Source organism: Anguilla anguilla, chromosome 3 (genome assembly GCF_013347855.1).
Source record: "Anguilla anguilla isolate fAngAng1 chromosome 3, fAngAng1.pri, whole genome shotgun sequence".
In the NCBI taxonomy this organism is placed as follows: domain Eukaryota; kingdom Metazoa; phylum Chordata; class Actinopteri; order Anguilliformes; family Anguillidae; genus Anguilla; species Anguilla anguilla.
Window position 1 is genome coordinate 45,956,972 of NC_049203.1, and position 18,222 is coordinate 45,975,193.

General features: G+C 38.7%; 1 long non-coding RNA gene across 1 annotated transcript in view; it reads right to left on the reverse strand.

Moving 5' to 3' along the window:
• LOC118223426 overlaps positions 1-14,759 on the reverse strand; it is a 96,464-nt gene extending 81,705 nt beyond the window's left edge. The window contains exon 1 of the long non-coding RNA XR_004764437.1: positions 14,446-14,759. This is a non-coding gene — a long non-coding RNA (uncharacterized LOC118223426). The remainder of the gene's footprint in view (positions 1-14,445) is intronic.
• Between the last annotated feature and the right edge of the window lie 3,463 nt (positions 14,760-18,222).

Here is an 18,222-nt window from a genome sequence, read left to right on the forward strand (position 1 = left end):
ATCTTTGATATAAAAAGATTGCCTTGGCGACAAACTGCATGGGACATATATATGGCCTGACACTGGGCCACTACATGGACCCAACCATGCATCTCACCAAATATCAGAACCTGTAAATGGCCCATAAGGCTGATGGTCAGAATTTTAACCTCATGTTAGTTTAATGTAAAAAATTTTAGTCTAAATTCAAAGAACGACACCTCATTTATTGAACATTTAACATCTACACTACTATTTATGTATGTATATAAACATATAGGCCCCTATACATATGTACATATATACATATATATGTCAATTTATTCCCACATCAAGAATTCTCTAGGAATGACATGATGCTTACTGGCATATCTTTTTGTCCCACGGCCAGGCAGCCGGAAGACCCGCCAGACTTACACTCAAAGAGGGCTAAGCATGCGTGAACTTTCCTTGACCCTCACATCAATGATTACTTGACCCAGATCATGACAAAAACAACTGCTCACGAATAATGCCCCAGCTGAAAGATAGCAGAAAGACTCCCAGGTTTGACTGTGAGCATCTGTAAAATTCTCTCATAAGGCTTTAAAGCTATACTGTACGTAAATAATTCCACACGAGAGGCATATGAAGCATATGCGTTGATCCTATAACAGGAATGGAGAAAGATAAAATGATTTTATTGTCGGTTTGTACAACAGGGAATGCCCTCCTACTCTTCCCTCATGTAGACATTGATCGAAATTGCTATTCTTGGCACTGGGCAATCTCCATAGTTTTTTTCCCTTAACTTGAAAGGGACTTTTTTCAAATTAAGGTTTTTGTTTAACTAAGCCTAACATTTCACTCTAAGGCAGATCAGAGTTCTTGAAAAAAAAGACAGGACTGTAAGGCAAATTTTGACACAAACACATCAGCAGATGCCCTGAAGATTTTCATTTTAATTGTGTATGTGTGTGTTCATGTATGAGTGTATTTGTTTACATGCATATGCAGTATGTGCGTGTACATATGGTTGTGTGGCTGTGTATATATTTACATGTAGCCTACATACAGTATGTGTGTACACATATGGTTGTGTATTTGTGTAGATGTTTGTATATACAATGTGTGTGTACACATATGGTTGTGTTTGTTGTGTAGACGTAAGCAATTATATGCAGTTTGCATGCGTGCATGTGTAAGGGGATTAATAAGCAACAGAAACAAAACACTTTTCTACTTTTAAAAAAATGGAATTTTATAATCCAGTGCTGGCTGAAACAAAGGCATCTGCTGATCTGATGCCTAGTCCATCTGTACTGGTGTGAACAGACGGCGAAAGAGGTCAAAGCTGAATGGCCTGATAAAAAAACATTTCTGTTAGTCAGCCAGTCTGGAAATATGGAAAATCTCACAGGAAAAGAGGGAGGGAGGGTACCTATTCGGAAACTTATATATTTGATATTAGGGTGAGTCTAGTTGCATGAAAAACAAAATAAGTCTCATTACTATTTTTAAGGAATAAGTAAAAAGCTTAATTAATGAAAAAGTAATTTACTCAATGAACATTTTAAGGTCAAATGGCAACATATCGTGTTTAACACACTGCTATGATCAGTCTACCTTAAACTACTGGTATAAACCGTGACATGTATATTTCCTTCTGAAATAATGCCAAGTTAGGTTGCAGATGAAACCCTTGAAATTTCATAATGTCCATGTTAAAATCACTGTGGCTGTGACCATGCTGTTCAAACCATTCTATTCGACAGCATTCACAAGATTGTACATGGATCATATGGAGTGTACATAAATTACTCCAGAAGACTGAGCAGGGATTGCCGATCAGCTACTGGCTACACAATGGATAATCAGCATGAACGAGGCTTATTTCCAGGGGCTATGCTAAAATAAACTACAATTGCTCAGATGCAGTAGCTCCCAGCTCACTTAGCATTAAATAATGCCTGTTCTTGGCCTGTTCATGTCTCTCCCTCTGTCCTTCAGGAAATAGCCTCAAGTTGTATTCAAAACAAATCATTGCTTATTACCGTTGCTTAAGAATGTATTTGGGTCCAGGGCCAATAACTGGATGATTCAGTGCTGGTTATCAACCTGAGGCTGAGTAGAAAAATAATTGTATGGGGAGTTTTTGGAAATAGGCAATTGTTTGCCCCGTGACCCCTATCCTGCCCCTCCATTGCCCACCTATTGAGGCTTGATTACTCGGGAGGGCATTTCATGGCCAAACTCTCAGTCACCATTAACAGTAGATCCATGGGAAATCAGGAAGAGTGCCCAGCCACAACAGGAAACGCGTTAAAGCAAAGCAAGAAGGAGGAAGCAGCCATACCGGCAATTAAATACATTGATTGTGCAGGGTGTTGGACCTTCAGAAATTTTCAGAGATCACCTTCTCTTTCTGTTCTTTGCCAGTTCATGCTCAGTCCAGGAGTCCTTCAGGGACAGATGTCTAAATTTTTTACCAAACAACCAATGGTGAAACAATTTATTCCTTTAATGTTTTAGGGCAGAGGAGACCAACCCTGTTCCTGGAGATCTACCATCCTGTACGTTTTCACTCCAACCCAACAAAGCACACCTTATTCAAAAGCTAAAGATATTGTTGCACTGCTGAAAACCCACAGGACAGTAGATCTCCAGGATTGGGCACTCATGTATTAGGGAAACACAGTATGTATTCATGTGTAATGCACAGTTCACAAACCTGGACTTTTAACTTGCCTATTTGAATCCCAGGTGTGGCACTGACTCTATAGTTTTGAGGAGAGATTTTTGCCTGAGCTGATCAGAAAAATTATTTAAATGGACATCCAAAGCATGAAATACCTTTATTGTAACATGTATTTTCTCACATTCAAGTATCCACATTAATCCCAAGAAATAATGTTTCAACGTGATATGTGTTCTAATATGACTGTAAACCTAAGGCCAAAATGTATACCTATGTTTAATTTCTCTTGCATACTATTTTACTAAATATTTGCATTGAGTAAATGTATGTTGTAAAATATGTAAACTTGGCACGTTGCCCTGGATAAACATTTAAAAGTTCAAGGGAAAGTTCACCCATTGAGCTCTTTCATGTATCCTGATTTTGTATGACAAATAAATTAAGTTATATATGATTGATTGATTGATTGATCGATCAGTTCATGGATTGATTGATATTTTTCATTTAAGTGTCGTCCATCTCACGATGATTAGCCCATAAGGGCTGCAAAGCATTCATTACATTCACAGTACATTGATTGTGTCTATGTCTCTAAATTGCACCATCAACTCTCTCTGTGTTAGCTTCAATTTATTCATTATCGTCTTAATATTGTATTAAATTAATATATTTTATTACCTTTCTAGTTTTGCCACAGAACCAGATTACATCCACAGAAAATGCACAGTATATTTTACTTTTATATTTCTTACATTTTTAGTGTTTAGTGTTTGCCAGATAATATTTGCATGTGTACATTTGTTTATGCACATAATTTTACATAAATTCACACTAATGTAAACATTTTTGTACATATATAAATAAATGTTAGATAAAACAATCTAACTTATTAAAGCTGTAATAAAAATACTGCACTCAAAGCTCACAGGGTTATGCAGAACGTGGTAATTTAAAGTAAAGAATCAGAATGGACAAAGTCCTCCACCTAGTGGAGACACACACACCTTGACCACAGACATATAGTTTTCTTCCAAATGTTTTTAGCACTATTTGCTTCTTTACTAGGACAGCTTTTATCTTAGAGTCAATGAGTGGCAACAGCAGGATCACATGTGATGATAACACTCTCAGTCCTTCATCCTGAATGCCTACCTTGGGGTTGGCAGTTGACAACTAACAGAAAGCATACATAATGTTTTCAATACCTGTAGGATGCTTTAAGTTCAGCCACAATTAAACTGGCAGCAGAAATGCCACTACATACAACAGTTCTATGGCCAAATGACAGATTTCACCTGGTTTTCACTACAGATAATACAAATGTATGAGCACCGTGATAACATTAAGAAACTGAAAACTGAGGTTGTATGAAATAAGTACTTGTTTTCTTTAAAGCAGAAAAGTGTTGATTATTTATGCAGTCTGAAAAAGCCTTCAACAGTTCATTTAGCATGCCTGAACAGGATCCATGTTCTTAAATGTGAATGCATAAGATAACTGTTGTCCATGGGGTTCATTTTTGTTCAGTAGAACTGCAACACATTGCTAAATTCTGAAAATTACTAATTCAACCAGAACACCCACTAGATGGCGATCCTCTCTCTGAAATGGCAATGAATCTGACAAACCATTCAGAGTTTGCAGAGGTTTTCCCCTTTGCAACAGCTGAACATGACCCACGTCTCTGAACTTCTGAATCACTCATTAAACAACTGGACAGTGTCTTTGAAATTTGTGATGTTCTACATTCGTGCAGAGGCGATCTAGTGGGACTAAAATGAATGCCTGGTTAGGCTATAGGCAAAGCCATAAAGCCAACACTGTCATGAGTGTGTGGAAGATATGGGTCACAAACTTGCAGTTCAGTACTCATTTAGTGAGGTCATAGTAGAGATGTTCATCAGTCAAATAGACAGATGAAATAAGATATTAAAAATGGGATTAATTATGAATAAAAATTGAGAGATGTTTCCTTAGCGATTCAAATTTTGATTCTTTAAAATTCAGCACCAAATATTCGGATTTAAACTGAAACAAAATATAATTTGGGACAAAATGGTAATGTTAAAGAAACTAAAGAATTCCTTTGGTGCTGTTATGATCCATGCGTCCTGTAGACAATGGGGATGGCAGCAAGAGACCCTCTGAGCTCTCGGAACACGTAAAGATGGTCAGTCTAGATTCTGGGGCCAACTACTAACATAGGACTTCGCTGATTCAGATCATATGAGACTTTGTCTGGAAGCAGCATCCATCAACCTGTCCATTATCTATACCCGCTTATCCTGGGCAGGGTCGCGCGGGGTGCTGGAACCTATCCCAGCGTGCACTGGGTGAGAGGCAGGAATTGGAAGCAGCAGTCAAGGCTAAAGTTTTGAAGCTGCTGTTTACAAGTTAACTGAAACATTCAAATTCTCAATTCCGCAATTCCGTCTGTCATTCTGTTATCACAGAAACTATAGGACCCTACCTTAATGCTGCCATCAGTCTGTCGCTGGCCCGCGCTGGACCCCTGTCAAAAAAGACACTTGGACACCGGCCCGCGCCGGGCCCTGTCAAAAGATACTTGCCACCGGGCCTAACAACTTTTCTGGGGGAAACCCTGCAACCGCATAGTTCAACTTGGACCCTGAAGGTTAAACTGATTAACACTAACACAAACGAGAACAGCAACAACACAGTCTATGGAAAAATACAAGCAGTAGTTAAGACAGGTGCATTAACTAAGTCACCTACGAAACAGCTACCAAGTTACAACCCTAAGCATACAGTCATTTAAGAGATTACAGGGAGGTAGGGAGGGATGGGGAGAGGTGCAGCCTGAAGAGGTGAGTCTTCAGTCGTTGCTTGAAATGGGTCAGTGTCTCAGCTGTTCTGACCTCCACGGGGAGGTCATTCCACCATCGTGGGGCCAGAACAGACAGGAGACGTGTTCTGGAAGCGCAGGTGCGAAGAGGGGGAGGTGCCAGGCGTCCTGAGGTAGCAGAACGGAGGGATCTGGCTGGCATGTAGGGTTTGATGTCACCGTCAGTTCTCTGCTTCCACCCATAGGAGCCTAGCATTGAGCAGGCATGCAGGAGAGGAGTGTGCCTCGTGGTCGATGCCCCTCCTTCTCCTGCTGTCACCAGGGCGATGGATGACTGAGCTGGGGCTGGCTCTGTAGTTCTGCATCCTCGTGGCTGAGTCTGCTCCTGAGGGCGTCTTCACAGGCACACCTCCTTTAAATGTGTTACCAAGGTAGCAGCTCTCAAAGCTGGCCTCAGTTTGTCAGAAGACAATTTGATCTTATTACAAGTTTGACACACCACCTGTCATAAACAACCATGACAGCATAATTGCACGTATAACACGTCATAATATCATAATGCATGTCACACATTTAATGGAATGCATTAACCGCAAATAGTGAATTACCATGACATACATTATGTAAATGTTATGCCACTTGTCATAAGCTGTGATATTCTGTTGTGACTGGTTATGACAGGTGGTATGTTATGCTCATGACAGCATTGGGCATGCTATTATGTGTGGTTCCAATTGCATTCTTGAGACCATTTGATCTTTTTATACAGATAATGACATACAATGACTCAATATTGAAATATGGATATCTATTCCTAGAACAATTGTGTTATAGGTGTTTCTCTTTGTAAAGCCCTCCAGTGTTTTATGGGACTCTTTTGGAGGACCAGTGAGTCTGACAGTTAGCAGAGAAAATTGGAATGCCAGCACTGCACAGATGTTACATAGCCTGGGAGCTCCCACTCCAATTAACAGCAATACTGCCCCGTGCTGAATTCAAAATCACATGCTAAAGCTAAAATACGAAAATCCTCTTCTGATATTTCTCTAAATATATGCACTGCTATTGTAGTATTCACAGTAGTCATTTACTGGAATCAAGATGTGGTTGTTATAAATTGCATACATTTGGGCTTAGCCAATCATATAAAATGGATAGGACCTTTCTTTCAGTGATGTGATTTAAAGCAATAGCAACCATTATCAATTATCACAATGAATAGGATGAAGTATGAAATGTCAAATTGCATTCAAGTATCCATTTGTGAACAAATATTTGAATTTGTGCAACTTAACAAATCCGGTCAACACACAGTTAAAATGCACAGAGCCCTTTCAAGCATCTTCAAGAGGACAACACGTATTCAGATAGCCTATAATATGAGTAGGCCTATATCTCATTTGTTCTATCCCCCTCTTACTCTCTCACCCCTCTCTGTCTCTATTTTTTCCTCTCTCTTTCTCTCTCAACCTCCATGCCTCTGTATTAATGTGCTTTTCTCTGTTGTTCCTCCAGAGAACATCTTTCAAGGCTTATCGCAATAGGCCTTGCCCGCCTCCAGCCAGTCCTTTCTGAAAAGCCCCACACATCATTATCAAGAATGCTGGCTTGGCTAGCTGGAAAGGCAACAATGGACCGATTACAAGGGTTGCCAGCAACGGTCACCACCTGGACTCTATATCTCAGGGGGACAATTGCTACATGATGAAACATAACATAGCGAAAGCCGTTAGATCTTTATTCACTGCGTCGTCTCAGAACTATAGAGTTGTCCCAGTTTTCTCAGGCAAAATAAAGACTCAAACTCTGGGGATTTAATGAGTACAAATGAAATTTGCTTCTTTGCACATGAAGTCTGAACTTTGGTTCTTTGTGCTTTATGTTTCTTGTCTTTTTTTTTGAGGAAGAATAATAATTTATGGGAAGTTTATTTAGCTGTATTCCATATTAATATTTCATGACTATTTACAGTGCAGTTAATTTTCATATTTATTCAGTCCAATTGCTTCAAATAAAAGGGCTAAGTCTGTATTTTTCACCAGGGTAACTGAGAACTCCATGGGTGGTCTGGAAATGATGACTTGAGATTCTAGTGATTCTAATCACTTCCTAGAGATTCCAGAGCCACATTCATGTTTTAAAAATGTCTTTCGGAGAGCCGGTAATAGTGTCCGCTCTGTCCAGAGGGCATTGGAAGAAACTGAGACCAGGGCTCATATACATACAGTGTCATGGAGTATAAATACAGATCTTGGTCAGTTTTTCCCTCTAAATATCAGACACATATTCATTAAGAGATATGAGATAATGTAATCCCAGGTCAGCATTGCTAGTTGTAGACACTGTATGAATGCGGGCCCTGATGTAGGCTATAGCCTACTGGTTTTGCAGGATCGGCATCCAATCCAGATCCTTCCTGCACTGGGACAACATGCTGCCATAATTATGCATGTGACATATCAGGGCTACATGTCTAAGAATGCATGCATCAGAGTTTTAATGCATTCTCTCCACAGTTCACTCTTCATATAGCCTACATCCCACTGAGACAAAAACAGCAATAGTTAATATTTTCTATCATCTGTCAACATATCGCCTCAATACAAATTACAACATATATTTCAAGTAACACACTCTTATACCAATAAGTGTTCAGCCTTGTGATATCACTGGTATAAGTTGTTAAATGCTAAAATATCATAATATCAGCCTTAGCCTTACATAGTCACAAAAATGAGAAATCAAGAATGTCAATATATTAGATCTCCATTTCTACAAAATTGTTGCTCATGAGGTGATAGATAATTTGAGACTGACTGGCAGTTAATGCCACTGTTTTCAGTATAGCATAAAATACATATAGGCTACTTCACACAGAATATTTGTGCTTGTTCACACATGTGAGGGAGCACACAATGATGCTGATGCTTGGCTACTTGAGTTTCCTTTTTGGGAGAGACCACACCAAAAAGGTTGTAAAAGACGCTGATCGTGTGTGCAGTATGCAGCTGAGGGGGTAACAGTTTGTTTATTTTCTGTCTAGAATTATTCATGAGGTGTGGATGACCCTGTGCTTATTAGCAAGATGTAAGCAAAAGCCTTTTACATCCTGATTTTTAAAAATACTGGAAACTGACCAATGGAAACATGGCTATGGAAATTCCTCTGGTTTCTGAGGAAATCAGATTCAGGGCCTAATATTTAAATAGAAACATACCAGAAAGCTGTGAGGTATGTTTGAAAAACTGTAGCTACGGCATGCTAAAATAAAGCAATATTGCTGCCATTTTCACAACAAGAAATCTGCCCACATTGGTCAACATTTTAAACACATGATTGTCGGGGGCATAATGTCCTACAAGAAAACTAAGAATAATAATGCAGTCACACAGAGTGGACAACCACTTAGATTTATTGTCTCTAGACCAAAAGGAACTGCTAGGTTAACAGGGCTAAATCATAGGAGAACCCATGGGGATTCCTATGGCGACCACCATAGACAAGTCTTACCATTGCGACTCATTGACCTAGAACAGCAGCAGACAACCCTGGTCCTGATGTGCCAGTGATGTTTCTGGTTTTCCTTCCATCCAAGCTAGAGCCTGAGAAGAATATCCAGAACCTGAATTTTGCAGTTATTGGTTTGGATGGAGCAAAAACCAGGAGCATCTTTGGCACTCCAGGATCAGGGCTGCCTACCCCTGACCTAGAACATTGTTTAAACCTTGAAAAGCTAAAGTCATCAGGCAGAACATTTAGTATTTTGGTAGTTTCATACACTGAACACTAGATGGCACTTATACCTTTATGAAAAATGACCCAGACAAAATAACAGCCTTATTTCTAAATGTGGTATTCAAAATTCTGAAATCCATTTGAAAAGGCGTTTGTGTCAGCAGGCAAAATTTAGAAAACAATTTAGAATTCTCAGTCTTTTGCTAATGGAAAGTGAAAAACCATTATTGCTTATTTTGTATTCGTAATCTATGCGCGTCTTACACCGCTCGTGTCCGCGGGTCTCCGATTGGCTGAGCTCTAGTCGAGAGTACTTGGTTGTCCTTAACCTCGGAAAAACTGAGGAGATGAAAGAACACCCTCTCGCTCTCCAAGAGAGAAGTGGACCAGAACCACGGACACAGCTGTGGGTAGCTTGCCCAGCTGCGGAGCCAAATCGGTGTAAGGAACTTGGAAGCGATTCTCATCAAGCTACGGCAGCAGAAGGAGGAGGACAGGGAGTTCAAACAGGGCCAGACAGATAACAGCATTCAGTGCTGTATTAAGCTTGTTTAAAAGGAGCGACATCTTGCTCATTATCCCCCATACATCCTGCACCAAACAAATGAGATAAGCCAGAGGGGTGTAAATCTGCATTTGTTGCATAATTCCACATACGAACAGTTCAGAACATAGAATTTGATAAATAACAACACTGGTCTATTATATTTCATATAAAATAATAAAAAGATCAAGCATAAATCTCAGTTTTCTGCATTATGTTTAACAGAAAAATTACTTCTCTGGTTTTGCTGCTTTTTATGGGTTTATTTTATGCATACCTTTCTTTATTTTCTGTAATAAATTATTATATTACAGCAAGATTCAATTTAACACCAAAAGAAGGCATCTTAATTCAATCAAAATGGCAACATTTCAGCAGGACGTTAAGGCCAGTGAAGCATTGAGTCTTTATTTGTTACCAAGGATTTGCACGGGACAGCAATATGATTTCACCAATGTAGCCTATTTAATGGATTGCACAGCTTTCATAACAGTCAGACAAGAGTCTCTTTTGGCATGCAGTCCACAACAGACCTTTAATTAGCCTGCCTGTAGAGGGAAGCTATGTATGCTTGTAGTATTTAAAGCAATTGATTGCAGGAAAGTATATTAGTGGTGTACAGACTTTTCAGTTATCCTTAGGATGATTACAGTATTGGTAATATCATCATGCTCTTATCATGTTTATCAATTTTTCACAAAAACCTCATGTCAAAAAAGTTTTCAAAAATAAACATATAGATAGACGGACGGACGGACATGTGGACAGTTAGATAGATAAAAATAACCTTCCTTTTGCATTTACCAGCATAGCATTTTGGTTTAGTAAAAAAGAGTTTTGAAGCATGTTTTCTAGCCTAAGTAAGTTTAGTTATGAAATGCTGACAGTACATTTTTTCTGTGTTAAAAAAACAAAACAATTACATCACACGCCAATTAAGTGAAGTGAAGATTTAAGAAAGTAAACTACCACCTCTTGTCTTATCCACCTCTTCTACAATTCTAATATTTTACATGTATGCACCAGGTGCCAGTGAAGTACCAGAACACTGAATACACTCAGCTTGAGGCCAACTGCAGCAATCACACTGAGTTCATCATACAGATCAGAATTAGACTAGAGAAAAACACAGGGGGCCAGCACCTCTACCTCTTTGGCTAACAACGTACTTCAGAAAATAATTCACCATATTCAGCATACACCATTTGTGATATGGAAGAAAAAAGGGCTAGTTTGTCTCTATCTGGTTAAAGTGGAAGGCTTATCCTTGGTGCTACCTAGGCAATACAACACAGACACAAGTAATTTTTATTCTATGTAGTTAAATATGACTGGATTTTTTTGGATTTTTTATGATTTCATCATATGTTAATAGTTATGTCCAGTAGTGATATGTGCATAAATGCTATTCTCTCTTCACCAGCCTTAATTTTCATTGCACCATTTCCCCCAGGCCATTTCAGCATAATATCTTCCAACTTGATAATATTTTCTCTGAGGTTTCCTGATCACACAATTATAATTATTTGCTGACAATGTTAGTCATACTTCAACCAAAGTGCATTACTTATGGCAGAAGCTCCTTACTAAAGTGTGCAGTTTTTTTATTGTATTTTGGTGCAGGGCAGGATAAAGAGTGGGTTGCTCACCTGGGATTGGCTGATTTTGGTACTGGGTAAAGTAGCAGGGTGAGTTGGTGATTTGCTGATGTTGTTACTGAGTGTAATGTGGTGGATTGCTTATTTGGGATTGGCTGATTTTGGTACTGGGTAAAGTAGCAGGGTGAGTTGGTGATTTGCTGATGTTGTTACTGAGTGTAATGTGGTGGATTGCTCATCTGGGATTGGCTGATGTTGTTACTGGGTGTATTATTTGGGCTGGGTTGCTCATTTAGATGATAAAATACTGTAACTAACAAACAAAGTGACTATGTGAAACATTGGTATGTCTCAAAGCTAAATATTATAGGTAATTCTAAAACAAAAGACAATTATTAAGAATAAGAATCTAAAATTGAGTGAAACACAGTATAGTGTGTGTTTATGCATGTGTGTGTATGTAAGAAATGTGTGAGTGTTGGGACTACTTGTGTGAGGGATTCATTGGACCTCAGGCACTTGCCTGCTTTAATACACAAATTACACAATATAACCACTTGAAAGATGTTTTGTTTTGGAAGGACTGATATCTCAACGTAAATGAAGAGTAATGTAGGTATACTTGGGAGAGTTGTAGAGAGGGATGATTCTGAAAATAAACCAACTACCACCCTGCAGGAAAATTAAATGTGAGAAAAATAGATCAAAGAGACAAAATGAGCTAGAACATGTGCAAAACCATTTGCTAAGGATGTTTTTAAATTTTTTATAATGTTTTAAACTAGTTAAGTTGTAGTTAGCTGGGGGGAAAAAACAAGCAAACCAAAAACACACAACTTTATGATGTTTGTTTGTAACCAATTAGCAAAGGCTCAAAATAGCACAAAATCCAGTAATTAGGCTAGTACCTAGCTCTGTTAGGTCTACATAACTTTGAATAGGTTTTATTTATGCAGTTTACAAAGATATAATTTGTTGTTTGTGAAACCCTCATATTAAAACGTAACCATATGAGGTGATTAAAGTTTCTTTTGAGCATTCCACAACTCTTTTAATAGTCGATGAATCATAATGTTTATCTACTTTATGCCACAGAAAATCAGGTGTAAAACTTCACAAGTTTTTCTTTGAAAAGGACAGACCATTCTTCAGGTCACAGTGGTGAATGTTTGACAACCCCCGAGGCAATTAAACATGGAAACTCAACTTTCATAGAGAAAAATGAAATCCATGTTCCAAGTCCATGTAGGCTATTTTGCTCACAAGATATTTGTAATATGGTTACTGTAAGTGCATGATGGCAAATTAAAGCATGATATAATGATAGCAAAGTTACTTAGCAGTGATCTCCCTTTTCCAAAGCATTAAAAAAGGTTCACACCAGGCAGTCTTTCTTCCAAATAAAATGCAATGGGGAATTGGAAATCATGAATTTCCCCTTTTAACATATCATTACCATTTGGATCTACAACCAGTTTGCTATGAGGTCATAGGGCAGATCTCAATTAATATTTTCCTTGATTAAGTATCTGATTGAGCTCTGTATCTTCAATGAGCAAGTAATTTTAGAAATTGTACTACAAGCACAATTAGTGTGCAATTATGAGCAGTGTGGCATAGTGCTATGGGAATTAGACCCTTAAAACTGAAAAACAGGCACACCCATATCGTTTTGTAGACCAAAACAGATCAAAGAAAGAATGGGAGGAAGCATCCAAACAACACACAGTTCTAATGCACACAAAACCTATTATGGACATTTTTAAAAAGGAACATGTTGTGGTCCCCCTAATCTTCAATAAATATAAGTGCAAAAGTAGTAGGCCTAATCATGGGGATTCGAGCAGTTGCTTAATTGTACAGCTTTTGGCACCAGACATTTAACCAGATGTTCATTAGTTTGAGTCCCAGCTGTGGGCACTGCTGTTGCATGCTGAGGCAAGATTACTTAATCTGAGTTTCTCGCAGTTTTTCACATACACGGTATGGAAAAATGCAGGCTATGTAAAACATTTGTATGTTTGCAGGATGTGATATCTTTAAAATAGGGATGGGATTTATGTGAATGATATCAATGACCAATACTTGACTGTCGATTATGTCTGACTGTCGATTATGTCTGATGCCAATATCTCCCTTTTTACATTACAGCAGAAATGCAGACTACAGCCAAGTTTCCACATTCATGGAAAATGTAGACAAGCACAGATGTCAATTTATGAAGGACTTAGCTACTTTTTTTGTATAACAAAATATTCTGACTTGCTTACTTTATTGGCTGGACCGCAACAGTGGGGCCAGCCCTACAAACCGGAATGTCTGTGAGTGAGTGATGAAGTTACACCATTGGTCGGCCGAGTTATGAAGTCACACCATTGTGTTAGGTCCATCCATATGACTAGGTTTGACATGGTCTTGTTATGAAGAAGAGAGTCAAGAGAGCTAGTGAATCTCTGTATCCGGGCGAGCATAAGACAGTGGGCCTCGGGGCTACGACTTCACACCACCATAGATAAATAAATACATTTTAAAAAATCTAACACAGATTAGCATAACTGTCATTTTTAGGCCTACAGACTAAAGGCACTTAAATTATTGCTGTTATCAGACAACTGCGCAGGACAGAGGAGCAATATCCTACCGAACATGAACACAGAGCACAAATAATAGTTTGAATTGAACGAGCTGTGTATGTACTTATCGCAGCATTACAACAATAGAAAGCTACTTCTGTTTCTGACGCATTGGATTACGTTAACCCTGAGACACTCTTAAGGAAACAGAACTGCAAACTAGGTGAGTGAAGGCGGTTCTGCGAACTGTGTGGGCTACAGCCGCGTGTGTGTTCGTCCACCGCATCAATTTTACAGTGAAGTCAGTTGCAACTCAACAGTATAATCAGCAGCACAATAATATTGCATACCATAAGAATCCGCAGTGAGTCATATCCAAATAAAAGTGGACAGCAGCAATAAACACAGGTCTACACAGCGGCCCACCTGCTAATAGGCCCAAAGTAGTCCGATAGGCCTATTAATCTAAACAACATGACACACTGACTCCAAGTAGGTGAGGGTTTAAATGAAACAAGATAAGGGCAGCCTACCGATTTTGAAGCTCTTCTTTCTTGATTTTCAAGCTGAGAAGTTTGTAACAATATCACTGAAATCCATTGTGCGTAACACGTCACCTTCTAAGGACTTGTGAGTGAGATAGGCTCCAGCACCCCCCCGCGACCCTGCCCAGGCAATGCGGTTATAGATGATGATTGTATGGATAAAACGCCCCTTTTGTGTTTTTAAATCACCGAGGCTAAAACTCCGTCTCCCATAATGCTCCCCTTTTAACGTTGAGAAATGTACTCAGGTGGCACAGTTCTTATGCCACCGGTAGGGGAGTCGGAAGTGATTTGTCGTCCTGAACCGTATTTTTTTTTTAATGGCACTCAATTTCCTATATCAACTCTTTCTTTGACAGAAGGTCTGTCACCGGTAGCCTATCGAAGACAACCTGCTGCATCGCAGTCGTTTGCTGGTGATGTGAAGCCTTGTTATTTTGTGGTTGCAATGTAAAACGATTCAATGCGTCATTTGCTTGTATGAAGTTGTCACTGTGGCCGTCTATGATGAGATGTTGTAGCGCATCAGGATACCGGAAATACCATTCAGTGGGACTTCCGTCTCACGTATGAAATGCATAGACCGTGAGAACAGGAACGCACAACAGGGTAGTGCCAAAACATGCCAATATCCGTTAAGAATAACAAAATATGGAAAACAATGACTAAATTTCAGTTCTCATTCTAATTCTAACTAAGTTCATGGGGTGCATTACAAGACCATAAATAAAACAGCAATGATCAGCAATGATACACAATTACTCAGATTGAAAGAGTAAGCCGTAGCATGGCATTTCGATGATGGAGTGGACGCCAGGAAGTTTAAAAAAATAATAATAATTCTTAATTTTTTGAGAGTGAAAGTTGTATAATGGAATTAAAATACTGTTTTGTTTATGATTTATATTTTTGGAATCTTTTCATATGCCTGCACATAACTAAAAAACATATCCCCTTGAAGACAAAATATCTGTCTTTTCTTTCTGTCTTTCCCTGTCATATTCTCAAGTAATGTAAATAAATATGTTTTCATAGATTTGACATAGATTCCATGGTTAGAGAATAGGTGGTGTTGATGTGTAGAGTAGCTCTTTTTCAACCTTGTGCAGTTGGCATGCCTCATCTGCACCCCACAATCTGTGTAAATACATGTATTGCACATTTATTATGTATGTATTTAATTATGTGTCTAACAATAGAACATTTGTGATGTATTTAATTCACGCTTTTAACACAGTTTGATTCAGTTGATTAAACATAGGCTACTTTCATTCTTGTGCCCTCTTGAGGGTGTCTATGGTTAGCCTATTACTGACTAGGAGATGTCTCACATAGATACAGAACAATAAATAAATAAATAACAAAGCCAGCTCTTGCTGGTGAGAATGAGTGAGGCTTGCATGTGTTTGCATCTTTAACACCCATAACTGGCTCTGATGGAACCAAATAACTTTTCCACTAATGATAATATGTATTGTGGGGGCGGGCAGGGGTAGGGGCTGGAGAGCAATTCCAAGGATTGGAGAGATGGTACTTTTATTTTACCAATAAATATGTTGGATAGAAGTGTGTTTGAAAAAAAACAAAACAGTGATGAACACCAGAGCAACAGAACAGCTGAGGTTTACCTTCTTGTTCCATAAACCAAGTTGCCCTCAATACTCAATGATCACAGTCATCTTTAATATAACATCTATCACACATACTGCCAAATGGAAGTTCATAGGAATTTTCCAGATCCAGAGAAACTTGGTAGGGCAATTTAAGGCTCGAGTGAGAAGTTAATGTAAATTGATTGCTAATGCATGAATCTAATAAAAAAGAGAAAAAGAAGAAATAATCTGGGAAGAACAAGAGGCGTTGTGTTTCCTGGCTGAATCTCGAGCTGGCAAACTATAGTTTAATAAGAGTCAGTCCTTGCTTTCCAGATGCAATTACTGTTACATTTGGAGTGCATTACACTCAAGCAGGGTAAGCCACACACAATCCAGAACATGATACCTGCATTGTGTAGCTGTTATAAAGGAAGACAAGTGAGAATAATGGTTTTAATATTGAACCAGTCATTACTAAAAACCAACTTCTGAAGTAAACATTCAACAACACTGGCTGGTTTATTTCTTTTGGAATTTCCCACCCTGTTTGGTATTTCAGCTGCATTTATGTTCCATGTCATTCATTTTATTAATATGGAGGATAGGAGAAGGGGAAGGCAGCAAATATCTGATGCAAGTTACTTGAAAACAAAGCAAATGAATGGACGTAAGAAACGCTGACTGGACGTACCATCAATTCTATCCCTATGCATTATCCAACTGAAAAGAATACATTAAGGGTCTGATTTACTATGATCTTTACATATGCAAACCTTTTAGCACACACAAAACCAATACCATGACCAATGATGGCTCATGGTATTTGTTTTGCACCAATCATTGGTTATGTTATTAGTTTTGTGTGTGCCAAAAGGTTTTACACATGCTAAAGGTCTTAGCAAGTCAGGTCCTTAGTATACTATCACTGACATAGTGGCATCACATTTATTTGACAGTGCAGCCCAACTGTTTTTAATCAAGGAGTTGAATAAATACTGAATATTTTACTGTGCAGGAACCATACCCAGGGTAGCTCATGCAAATTAATGTCAAGGGCTGTTGTACTGATGGCTAATTATCAGAAACCTCATAAAAGATCTAATAATATGTAAGGTCATACAGTCATGAACATCTTGATTTGAGTAAATATCACTGAATTTCTACTTCTCCATCAAAACCTGAAAAATGACAACCCCATTGAACATGTATATGAACAACAACTGAATGGCGGTGTGTTTATTCTCATTTCTCATGCCGCCACTGTATTTTTGTGTAAATGCATTCATGCGTTTTGTGTTGTCATGTAATGCACACACAAAGCTGTACTGGAAGCACATGTTGGCTACAAGAATAGCTGCATTTTTTTCACTATGTAGTCCTCTTTCTTGGTACTGTAATGGAAATGGCCCAGGAATCCATAATGAATGAGTACATAGAACTAGGCCAGCACGGCTTCTGAATCTTTATTCATAAAACCATACCAGCATTACGGGTACCCAGAAACTCTGCAAAGCATTACTTGTTGTGAATCTTCTTATCGTTGGATTTAATAAATGATTCCTGCAAAGTTTCCATTTGCGTGGTGATGATTAGTCATGTCTCTGGACATGTGTCACGTTTTTTCTGTAATAGCGTCTTCGTGATCAGTCAAAAGTTGCTATTCTGTGTCTGGGGCCTTTTGTCCCTTTCCTGACTGAGTATTGGTTCGTGCTTATGAGTTGTTTTCTTTTGTCACACACATCATCCTTTGTTCTCTCATGCCACATTAGTGTATTTTCACAATGCAAATTTAAAACAAAGAAACAAACTACCTGCATTAAAATATACACTCAGCAGCCACTTTATTAGGTACACCTAAATTACACCTCATTAATACAAATAGCCTGTTCCATATGGCTGCAACTCAATATATAAAGCACGCAGACATGGTGAAGAGGTTTAGTTGTTGTTCAACCAAACATTAGAATGGACAAGGTGTGATCTAAGCGACTTTGTCCATGGCATGATTGTTGGTGCCAGACATTGTGGTTGCAGCAATGCAGAAACAGTAGGCTGAAATTTTCACGCACTGCAGTCTCTAGAGTTTACAGAGGATGGTGTGATGAACAAAACACAACAACAGTTCTATGGCTGAAACCCCTTGTTAAGAGGGAAGTCAGAGGTGATTGGG